Source organism: Sinocyclocheilus anshuiensis, unplaced genomic scaffold (genome assembly GCF_001515605.1).
Source record: "Sinocyclocheilus anshuiensis isolate Anshui unplaced genomic scaffold, SAMN03320099.WGS_v1.1 scaffold78, whole genome shotgun sequence".
Classification (NCBI taxonomy): domain Eukaryota; kingdom Metazoa; phylum Chordata; class Actinopteri; order Cypriniformes; family Cyprinidae; genus Sinocyclocheilus; species Sinocyclocheilus anshuiensis.
In genome coordinates, this window is record NW_015544250.1 from 2,691,457 (window position 1) to 2,700,898 (window position 9,442).

The window sequence follows — 9,442 nt, forward strand, 5'->3', positions numbered from 1 at the left end:
AAAACGCAAACAAATAAAGAAACGCACTGCAAATGCTCACAACACAACCAAATAAAGAATTGTATTTGCAGCGCGTTTCTTTGTTTGGTTGTGTTGTGAGCATTTGCAGCGCGTGTTGTCAAATTGATGAAGTTGTTTTCTTAATTTGCAGACGCTTTTTCTATTTGCAGTGCGCTTCTTTATTTGATTGTGTTGTGAGCATTTGCAGCGCGTGTTGGCAAACTGATGAAGTTGTTTTCTTAATTTGCAGGTGTTTTTTCTATTTGCAGCGCGTTGAACTCTCTAATTAAATTATTTATTATTTTAATTTCCTTAAACCAGGATACACAAGAAACACATTCAACTCGGACACGCAGACGGTTGTCGTGGTAATAAACACCGTAAACAGCAATCGTTCGCGTGTCAGCGCTTAATGCGCATATCCTATATCAGTGGTTCTCAAACCTGTTCTGGAGTACCCCCAGTCCTGCACATTTTGTATGTCTCCCTCATCTATCACACCTGATTCAACTCATCAGCTCATTAGTGGAGACTGCAAGACCTGAAGTGGGTGTGTCAGATATAGGGAGACATATACAAAATGTGCAGTGCTGGGGGTACTTCATGGAGAGGTTTGAGAACCACCACCCTATGAAAAGCATTTTAGGGGGCCCTTGGCTTTTGGGGGCCCAAGGCGGTCACCTACCTTTGCCTAATGGGGTAAGTCCGCCCTTGCATTCCAAACATTTAACCCCCCCGCCCATTAAAAAAAAAAAAAAAAGTAGAAAGATTTTGAATGGTAATGGTTTGGCTATACCTAATGTCTTCGTCATCAATCTGGGCAAAATACAAGCAAAATCATTAACTAATAACACATTTTGGGAGAAAGTGCATTTTATAAGCAATTAAATAGTTCCAATAATACAATCGTCCAAATAATTGTGGTTCCAAGTGTATATTATTTTAATGTGATGGATAGTTTTGACATGGAATTCTCCAAGTCATTCGATAATACTTTTTTTTTTTTTTACAATATTTTTTAAAAGCTTTGTAACATTACAGGATAAAAGCACTATCATAGCCGGTTGGCCAAGAGTGATAACCTGGTTGGTATAGTATGCAAGGAGGTAAATATAAAACCTTGAGAATCTGTTAGTATTCCTATTTATTTCAGTGGCGGGACCCCTAGAAGCATGCAACTTGAAATCTTTATACACGGGACCACAAAAGTTCCTGAGCTGTAACGCTATGTGACTAAACTCTCTGGAGCTGCAAGATAATGTCATGACAACACAGATTGAGATTGACCATAGTCTCTTGGTCTCAAATCCTTCACTACCAACTAACCTGAGCGGTGATGTAAAGGGCACCAGACAAGGAAGAATATGTCAATTTCACATTTTTAAGAGCCCTACAAAAACTATTGTACAATAGTCAGGCACTGCTAATCGGCTGAACCTTGACCTTTAATATGCACCAAATGTACAAGGACTAATAGTGGTTTGCATAAAACTGTAGTTCACTCCAGATACTATGCAATACTGAGGTGTGCACCACTATTGTTACTAAACAGAATAAAACAAATCTTTTTTTTTTTTTTCCAACCACTGATCGGGCAAACTCATCGCTATTGTCATTCATTAAACAAATGTTGCTGTGTCAGATAGATCAGATGCTCAAAAAAACACCAATGTTTGGATAGGGCTACCAAGCCACAATGTTTGTACTTTTTGGGCAGAATAAAACCTATGAATGGATTACATATTGACACTGAATTTGAGCTGGGGTAAGAGAACATACTTGAACATAATTACACACATCAGCTTTAAGAAAATGTGCAATAAATAAGCAATAAAAATAGAAACTCATGCAATCCCGATAATATTAGCCACACGTTTGCATTATTAAGAAAAATATAAAAAATTAAAACATTTACAAGGAAAAAAAAATCAACATGCCACTTCAGAAAAAGATGAAGAGGACTGCTGGAAAAGATCAATATCCAAACTTAAACCTTTACAACAATGTTCAAAAGTAAAGGAATAAAATAATAATGCATCAATTCGTAACTAGATTGTGGAGTGATCTTTTTAATGGCATTGCATTAATGCACCTTACTAGCTACTTTATAGAATTTATATTTTTATAGATATTTTATATCTATAAAAAGCAAGATAAATGACCAGGGAACACAATAAAAGTGCCTTTAAACAAAAAAAAAGTGTGATAACTAAACAGCTCTGCAAACAGTATTTTTACTGAGGTTCTTGGCATCACTGCATACAGATATGCATCACAAAGAAACACAAAGTAATAATAGACTTTTAATGTGGTGACAAAGATATAAGACTCAGTCTGTCAGAAACCTCTCTCAAATGCCAATTCTGTTGATTTCTATCATTCTTTTCCTACGACATGTCCTTGAAATTAGAGCCAGAGGGGAGACTTCACGCAATGGTGAAGTTTACAAGTATTCCAATACACCACAAGCCTGTATATCATACTAACCATAGAATATTGTTAATTTGCATGATAATAGAAAAGGTGGTCTAGTTATGATGATGTCATCTAGGAATCAATATACTGTTGTAAAGATGAAAACGACATGAAAACAATATATATAAAAACACAGCTCTCAGTTACTATGGCCTTCACTTAGAATCAAAAAAGTATTTTTTCAGTTTGTAGAGCACCTGAATAAAACAGCACAACCCCTTCTTTTTCCCATATGTTAGCCGCCAAGCTTTATGTCAGCATTCTTTAATCAAGTCTAACATCACTCCATAAAGTACTATTCTGATTTGCACCATTTGTCCTTCATATAAATAATAAATCACAGGCGATGCAAAATCAGGATGACTTCACCTCTCCAGGATATTTATAAGGTACAACACTGAATATATGGATATGAACCTAGAAAATGCTATTATAGGCTGCCTTATCACAGCAAATACTGGAAAGATAATGTTAATGCCAAATTATTTCTTTAATGTAAAATGATTTCTGTGATACAAAATTTTTAGCGATACAAAAAATAAGCTACATACAAAGCGTTAGAATTTTTACATTAGATTTTTTTTTTCTTTTCCATGCACTCATCAGATTTCAAGATTTAGGGCAATTTTGCTTTCAAACAAGTGGATAGAAAACATCCAAAATACACATTTAAGTGTTGATACTATTACTCTGTTTGAGTTTGTAGATTTCAATTACAATTTGTATCTGAATTGCCGGATTTAACCAGATTTCATGGCATCAAATCTTATATCAAAATTAAACAAGAATTTTGAACCTGGTTCATTCAATGTTCAGATTTGCTCTGGAAATGTATGCAAATTGGGGCATATTTAATTAGATAATGCCTCATTTGCATATTTACATATACATTTTCAGAAAACGTGTAAAACAAAATACAATTGTCTTAATGTACTGTGATTAATCAACTGGGGAAGTATGGTTATTAGTTAAACTTTTTACCCTTTTCACCTGTGCCGTCTTGCCTTAAAGAGTAAATCAGTAATTTTCACTAATGCACAGCTGTTAGCCAAGCTAAGCGTTTTATATGACAATACTGAATTGCATCTGACCACAGCGTTCACCGCAGACTAAGGCAACATCAATCTGTGGTGTTAATCACTCCACACTTATCATTGTCCTTCCCAGAAACCTCTAGTTTTTACATGATTCACAACATGCAACCATGTCTGACCCACTCCTTTATAGTCTCCTGCCACATCTATACCAAGCATCAATTGTTATTCCACTCAACAGTAAAAAAAAAAAAAAAAAAGCTAATGACAAAAGACTTCGTCATCATGCAAAACAGTACACAGCAAGCTTTTGGAAAATTCAACTCGGTTTGTGCCTTAAGTGGTGAAGGCCAGGCCTCAAACCCAAGCCACACTGCTGAAGCTAAGCTAAGCTCCTGGTCTCCAGTCATGACCCAATGGAGGAAAAATGTCTCTCTTGAACCAGGTCCATCAGAGGCAACCTACTGTGATCTCTCTCCCATCAGTTATGGCTGGGTATTTTTCCTCTATTTTTTTTGACACCTGTATGTGAGCACTGATTCAGTTTCCATTACAGCATTGCCCTTTTGTTAATTAGTCTCCATCTGGTTCCAGTTAAAGTCACTGATGTCACTGCTCCCCCTCCCTACAGTACGCCAGTCACTCCAGAGAAACATGGAAAACGTTAGAGCCGCCTCTAATTAAATAACCAGGGAGCATCCGTCACTATCTGTGTCTCTTTGCTAAGCTTTGAGTCCCACGTATAGACTAAATCATTTGTATTTGGACAGCGTCTGTTACAAAGCCACATGCAATGGCTTCCATTTATTGTCTTTCCACTCCCATACAAAACAAAGAGAACAGACCTAAAAGGGCTGTGTATGAATATGCATGAAAATTATTCTATTATGGACCAATGCAATAGGTCACACACAACACCTTCCATATTTGGGATGGTACTTATACCATTTGGCTTCATGAAGCTCTTTATAATACTATATATTAAAACATCAAAGGGCTGATGGCAGCTTTACTAGTTAAACTGAAACAAATAATAAATTTGAATCTGGTGGTGGTTGAGGAGAGATCAAATGATATGATTGTAAAGCACTTTGGGTATACAGCAATACACAAAGCGCTATATAAATGATTCATTGTTTAATTAATTCATTCAAGACATTCAACAGTGAATATAATTTAGTAGTTTATTAAAAATATCATACAAATACCTCATAATTGGAAAATACCTGATAATTTTGCACACAACATTGAAGCATAACAAAATGGACAAAAAAGACCAAACTGAAGCATTATAATGTAATTCCTACAATTTGCCTGCCTTCTCACAGCATCAATTTCAAATTGTCTCATTTAAAAATTAGCTTCCTCTTCTCAAGGTCAGAAACGTTTTCTAATGTTCAGAGGGTGAACCATAACAAGGTGAATGGCTGATATCACAACCAGTGTCAAAAAGTAAGAGTTCTTACATTATAGATCAAGACACATTAACTTGAATGTGCTGCTCATGAGAAACGACCACAGTCAAATAAAGCAAGATTAATGTTCATTTAAAAGTGATTAAATATAAATGTAAATGTAAATAAGAATTTCAGGCCCAATATAATAAAGCCTTTATTCTTTTTAAACATCCCTTTAGAATTAGTTGAAACTTAACAATAAAAATGCAATAACTTACACTGGTAACTTAAGAGTCACTAAACTGTAGTGAAAATACAATTAAGACACGTTTCGTTTTTTTTATTATTTTGGAAATTATCATTCCTAGTGAAAAGAACGAGGACATAACTCGAGGATCAAACTATTGTGAGAAAGCCTCGAATCACAATTCTGGCACAGCGGCCAAAGACATAAACATTTAGTTTACCATTTAAGACAAGTTGCAGAGTCATCGATGCTTTGTTGGCCCTCTTGGAAGGCTGCTAATTCCACATTAAATCAAATGTTCACATGTTTCTAGGCCGCTGTAATAAGCGCTTCTGACTCGTCACTGGATTAACCTGCTTTCATGGCATCGAATATTATTTTCATAGTAATCAGTGTCCAATAATAATAGTGTGCATATGTAAATAATCGGTAGGCTACATTACTTTTCGGAAAATATGATAACAAAACACAGATTTTTCACAAATTTCTTCACTGCTGTCTTTACAACATTTATCAGAGACATCTAGGCTGTCTTGTGAACGAGTTAACACTTTGTTAAATGCAGGTGTAGGCTATCAGTGAATTCATAAAGTCGATCTTACAACGATTATTTGTAATTGGCGTCCTGGGGTTTAGCCTGTTCCGTGTGCTTGTGCGCATGTGTGTATTTTATGACCAGGACAGATGAAACCGCGATCATTTTAAAATGTCATGTAAATAGGCCTAACGGGTTTTATGAGCTTTTCGTTTTAAATTTTTTATGTTTTTTGCGCATGTAAATATAAACTAGCCTACATAGAGTAGATTTAAGTAGGCCTAGTTCGGTTTTCACGTCATGTCGGATTGAATTTACGAATTTCCGACAAATAACCGTTTAGAAACAAATGTTTAGCGATCTTAACATGGCAGTTTGGTTAAAAGCTAAGTCTACTAGGCTATTAATTAGCCTATTTAATTTCTTGAAATGTCTATGGAGAAAATGAATATGGAAAATAGTCCGTGAATTTTCCTTTCTAAAAATGTAAAATAGCATTCGAGCTGGCTCAACGAAGCCCACATCTGAACTCTCACAGAGACAAACTAATCGACCACAATTTTGAAGCAATAAAACAGGAATTCATTTTGGCTCGCTAGCAAGACTTTATTTAAAGAAATGGAACGCTAGTGAGCAAATGATTTATACATTCCATGTGTTTATGCTATAGCCTACACATTACAGTGATATGCATAATATGTATAATAATTAGTAATAATCATATATATGTAACAATTCTTTAAAGCAACTCTGTTTTGTAATGATTTTTTTTTTTTTGCAACAGACCAATTTGCCATAAGCATGTGTTTCTTTGAAGAGGTACTCTGAAGAGTATTTAGTTCAAATTTAACCACTCAAAAGCATTACATAATCCAGTTCAGTTACTTTTCCACCACACATAGTCTTCTGTTGGTCCGTGCGGTACAGTCCACTTGTCTTAATGAATATCTCAACTATAGTGCTTCCACTGGGCGGTAGCTGTGGAAATCCACATACCTGAAAAAACATACCTGAATAATGGATTATTAAGTGGGACATATAAATTATATCAGTAGATACATTATATGATGTCCAAGTTTTTGAGGAACACCTCCAATTTGGCTAGAATGAAGAGAGCATTTATGATGCAGTGAATAGGGAGTGTGAGTTTGCTTCCTGCTTGGCTGGCACTTTCCTCTGGCTTCGAACTGGCTCCATCCAAAGGGCAAGACCTTGGTTTTGGCCCTTGCTGCTGTCTGTTTACCATCCATCCTCATTAACTGGCTCGCCGCGCCATCCAGCCACCCTTCAGGTATTCATTCCGCCTGCAGAGAGTCTCAGCCAGTCAGCACAGTAAACACCCAGATGTCATTACCTGAGAACAGCAAGCCATGAGGAAAAGCCATTAATATCATAACTGCAACAATCTGATGTTTTTTTTTTCTCCCACAGACAGATAAGTTCTAACATATGAGGGCAGTCAAAATCCCACATGACTCAAAACTGGATCCAATCCAGTTTCACTTCATACTTCCTCTCCCATCCTTGTGATGTTAATCATTGTCCCACAGTTACCAGTGTTCTTTTATCACAAAACACTTTTATAGGAAGACATAATGTTTGGCTGTAAACATGTCTCAAACAACATGCTGCTACATTTGTATGCCAACAGAGCCTGAAACCCATATGAAACTAATTACATCATCCACCATTCTTAAGTTTTCATATCTTCAGACAGAAAGAAAGATAGACAGAGAGACAGACAAATAAAGAGCGGCAGAAAGACAGGTTTGTGACGTGAGCCGAGATCTTGTTGTGGTATATTCTCCTTGGCACTAAAAGTCATAAAAGGCCTTCAGGTTTTACAATGTCATGTCCAAACGCAGCTTCCCCCATGGCTTCTCTTTCTCTCCTCCCTCCCTCTGAGCTACCTTCACCTCCCCCCATGCTATCTTTCTTCATCAGTCAAAAACGACAAGCATATTTTCACTTCTGAAAAGCACTATGAATACTGTTAAAAAGTACAGACTGGAAGGAATTTAGTGGTCATGTGTTTGTGTACCATTGTTTTTTTGACTGTGGTCAGAATGTTCTAGCGCATGTGGTACAGAGCGAACGATCTCAAAACCACTTTTGCTACTGATGCCTTTCCAAGAACACATCAGAAGTGCCGTTTTAGGTTTAGGGTGCCAGTGCAAGTCCATTTCAGAGATTTGGCTCTTTTGAAGACTTATTGTTTCAAAAATAGCTACAGCAGATAAAAAAAATAAAATAAATAAATCTTCGATGTCTTCAAATCGACTCTTCAAACATTGTGGAAGTCATTCCATTCTTAAAAGCTGACGTTCTGATTTATTGTAGGCCTTTCAAAACAAAAGACTCAGAGGTGACCAATAAATCCATCCGTACTTTGCTTCCTCAAGCTATTTGTCCTCTTGAGGTGTAAAACACTCTGTGGCAAGCCCTACTTGAACCAGAGCCGTGAACATATAGCGTCCACCAATTATCCTGTCTGTCTGCTCCTCTGCTAATTATGGCTTGCCTGCTGTGTTTGTGCGTGAGTGTTTGTGTGTGTCTCTTATGGACAGACGGGGGCTAATAACACCATATTTTTGGAAAAGACAGAAGGCCTCTGGCCATCGCTTTCAACACACATGCCACACAGGCAGTCCCACCCACAGCACTCAGACCTGTCATTGATGGCCATCCCCTCTCCTATTCTTAAGACTCTCGGCAGCTGTGGCCTAGCGTGACAGAAAAGTGCAACAAATGACTTTGCAACCGCTTCTGGGGGCAAATGTCAAATATCCCTCCATATTTACCAGAATGGAGTCGTGGAGGGGAATTTCTGTGCAGGGTGTGGATGTCATGTCAGCGAGAGAGATAGGGAGAGAGAGAGAGAGAAAAAAATTGGTTTCCTTTTCTGGATGCCATCCAGGTCTGTGCACAGTACCAGGCAGCTGTCAGTAGGATCGGTGAGCCCAGCTGGTAGAGATGTGCTGGGTGTCAGCAGGGCAGCAGATTTTAGCGAGGCCAGAGAGCACTCGCCGCATGAGTTAGGTGTGATCTGAAGAGGACGTGATTTAGAGTGCTACGACCGGGCAGGTGAGATGCGCGCAGATACTTGGCTGGTGAATCAGCCGAAAGATGAGGGGGGAATGTGCAACGATGTGCAGAGGTCAGGTTGTAAGCTTGTGCGTAAATACGAGGAAAGCAAGATATTGCTGGAGGTGCAAAAGCACAGTGCAGATGTCCAAATAAATGGTAAATCATCGCGGGTGCTCAAATGCTTTTTTCACTGAATGTGTCCGCCAGCCCAGGGGCTAGCGAATGACTAAAACATTAGCAGGAATCCTCAGGGCCCTTGCACGCTCTCCCATCCCCCTCTGCACTGGGCCTGTGCAAACACACACATGCACACCGAGGCAAAATGGTCCCTATCCACATGCACACTTCAAGACATCATGGCCTCTCTCCGGCTGGGGAATGCGTATTCGTGCGCTGCTTCGCTCGTATACACAAAGTGTCTATTTAGGTGTGTGTCCTCATTCCAAGAGCTGTAAAGATGCCATTGGCATCTCGGCCCAGAACACTGATTCGAGTTACAGGTGTTCCTTTTAACACAGTTGCCCTGAAAAAAAAGACATTTTATGACCATTTTGTGTGGAGGCCTGGGGAACCAGAAGTGACACAGACCCACAAAACAAGTTAAAACCACATACCCATGATCACAGATACCAAACACACACACATAGAGAGAGATATAGAGAGATTG

At 38.2% G+C, this 9,442-nt stretch overlaps 1 protein-coding gene across 1 annotated transcript in view; it reads right to left on the minus strand.

Annotated features, from left to right (window-relative positions):
- The window catches only part of LOC107697934 (homeobox protein Hox-C10a-like), a 53,193-nt gene extending 47,545 nt beyond the window's left edge, over positions 1–5,648 (minus strand). The window contains exon 1 of the mRNA XM_016498809.1: positions 5,374–5,648. The gene's annotated coding sequence lies outside the window, so the exon portion shown is untranslated. The remainder of the gene's footprint in view (positions 1–5,373) is intronic.
- Between the last annotated feature and the right edge of the window lie 3,794 nt (positions 5,649–9,442).